General features: G+C 43.5%; 1 long non-coding RNA gene across 1 annotated transcript; it reads right to left on the bottom strand.

Moving 5' to 3' along the window:
- Positions 1 to 358: 358 nt before the first annotated feature.
- On the bottom strand, positions 359 to 2,434 carry LOC310844686. The gene is made up of 2 exons (XR_014564251.1): positions 2,385 to 2,434; positions 359 to 2,290 (listed from the first exon to the last, which is right to left on the bottom strand). It is a non-coding gene; the product is annotated as an uncharacterized lncRNA (long non-coding RNA).
- Between the last annotated feature and the right edge of the window lie 268 nt (positions 2,435 to 2,702).

The raw sequence follows: 2,702 nt of genomic DNA on the forward strand, positions 1-2,702 counted from the left end.
AAAATAATGCATTATAGCTAAAACATGGATTAACAAGTCTGATTGGCAGCTATAAAGGGTGGGAAGAAAAAATGTGTGTGTGTTGTGCAGGGATGGGTGTGTTTCTATTTATTTAAAAAAATTAGTTCCATTTCCATTCTAAAGCAAATGCAACAAATATAGAGTATTCCTCTGGCAGAGAGCAGTCAGGAATGTAAACAAGGAAGTGCCACTCAGATTCGTGGGATTTTGCTCTCTGTACGGAGATTAATACCATGGAACACAAACCTTGGACTACTATTTTTCTTCCTTCCACAACTACTTTTTGTCGTGAACTTTACCTATGGCATTAAGTAGTTCAGCCTATCAAATGCAACTATCTCTTTATATCATGGATTGTTCCCCTTGCAGTTGTAATTGAATATTTGTTGTGGAATCCCTCTTCCTGCTGAAGCCTTTGCTTCCCTCACTCTCATTCCTGCACTGAGTCACTTCGCCTGCAGCCTTGCATGCTGCTCCTGGTCATGGACTGAGTTACTGCAGGTGAAACAAGGGCTGTTGGGATGTTCTGACGTGTTAAGGGGAACAGGAATGACCAAAGCCTTTCCTGCACACACAAAAAGTCAATGTGTCGGGGGCAGAAGTTAGCCGCCTTCTGAACTACTCTGTACGTGGCAGGGTTTTATTGGAAACATTAAGACACGAAGTTCTCTGCCGACTGTCTGAAGTGGTATAGTCAAGAAACAAATTGTGTGGGGCTGCTGATTGTATATCTTAGCTCTTAAAACTGGTGCTTCCTTAAAACAGCAGTTGCAAACAAGTGACAAAAATTGCTCTAAAAGAAGCTTACAACCACTGTGGATTTTTTTAAAAAACACACAAAAACCTGGAACGTCCACCATGCTGGAACAAAGTACACTTGCACGTTACAGCAAACAAGGTGCTGCTGCCAAAAATGGCCTCTGTCACTTTTCGTACTACTTTTCCTGCTGCGACTCAAGTTCTGAATTTCCCCGCCCCTCATCCTAGGTCATCAGTCAGTGAAACAATGTTATGTGGAAGAGGTGAGAATATGAAATGGGAATACCTTAAAACCCCTGCCAAATCAAGAATGCAGTTAATGAGGGTAAAAGAATAGGCCCACATTCATTTCCAAACTGACAGTGCATTGAGCCTCCCCCCCCCCCCCCCCCGTGCTCAGCAGGGCAGGGCTTAATCCTAGGTTAGTGTGCATCAGATTGTAGCCTTAAGATAATGTAATTCAGAGGCGGCCTGGTGACTGTAATGCAAGTCCCACTGAACACATCAAAAGGGGGGAGGGATTCTTTGGACTGAGCATTCTTGGGGGAAAATGCAACTGAAGTCTTAATTGTTCATTTATTTTTTACTGTTCCTCATTAAACTGATCAGAGATGGATATGATCCGTATCTCTTTCAGGCTGGCATTGTACATGTAATTCTTCAGCAAAGTGGCTACCTACAGTTCTTATTATATGCACCTTTGAAATTCAAATCGCCCAAAGATTAAAAGGGGAAGAGATCATCTCACTCTTAGAGGCATGTTTAAATTTTCCAAGTTTTGCAGGTTAATGTCAGTTTTTGCTTAGAGCGGGGTTACTCCTCTGCCAGCTATTGTCACGCTATACCTCAGAAAGTAAAGGCTAGACCACATTGTGCTGGGCGAGGCGTGTTCCAGTCCCCCTAAAGTGGCATAAAGCGCTGAATACATAGAAACGTAAAGATGCTCCCATGCCCACATATTTCTACTGAAACGTCTGGGGCTGAGGCGGAGGCCTTTCTGTATGTCAGGTTCATGCAGCAGTGGGGCTACTATGCAACCACCTCTTGCAGGGGTTGTGTTTAGGTGTAAATGTTGGGCTGTGGTTGGGCTGTTGCCAGCCTATTCTGTGCCTTTTAAAATACAGCTCTATATGTAAAATCTAAATTTCAAATAGCTCTGTGATTATATGTGAACATAATGTGCAGCTGTACATAGCTGGGTTTGAAGGACTTTAACGACACAAAGAATCCCCTCCACCCTAAATTTATGCTGCACTCTCTTGAGAAGTGTTTTGTGGGCTGAGCCACTTAATGCTCATGTTTGGAGAAGTGTTGAGGCAGCTTCACCAAGTCACTGCTCTACCCCTGTTCCTTTATAGGCACAGGTCGTGGGCTGGAGGCTACACCTGTTTCCTTGTACTGGCTTACATCATCTTTAGAGCAGGGACAGGCAGAACGTCCGTCAGGGTCTCCTCGTACTTCATTCACACTACGTAAGGTTTTCGGATTCAAAAGGAAGTAAAAAAAAAATCTGTCATGACTGGTTGTATGCTAATCAATTATTTATTGCATTTGTCACTTTATAGAACAAGATCTCAAAGCAACTTAGCAGCTGCATAAAATACCTAACAGCAAAACCACACCAGGCCAGTGACCCATTTAGATCAGCATCCTGACAATGGCCAGTCCTATACTGGAGCAGGACTGGAGCACAAGAGCATCTCTCCTGCTGATTCCAGCAACTGGTCTTCAGAAACATTTTGCTTCCTACCCTGGAGGCAGAATATCACCTTTGTGGCTAATAGCCATTAACAGTCATCATCTCCACTAATTTTTTTCTAATCCCCTTTTCAAGCCATCCAAAGGGGGGTTGGTGGAGCCTTCCTGGATGCTTTTGACCAGATCTTTGCACAGCCCTGCCCAATGTAGAGTTTTAAGAACCT

This window comes from Podarcis gaigeae, assembly GCF_964106915.1.
Source record: "Podarcis gaigeae genome assembly, chromosome: 5".
In the NCBI taxonomy this organism is placed as follows: Eukaryota; Metazoa; Chordata; class Lepidosauria; order Squamata; family Lacertidae; genus Podarcis; species Podarcis gaigeae.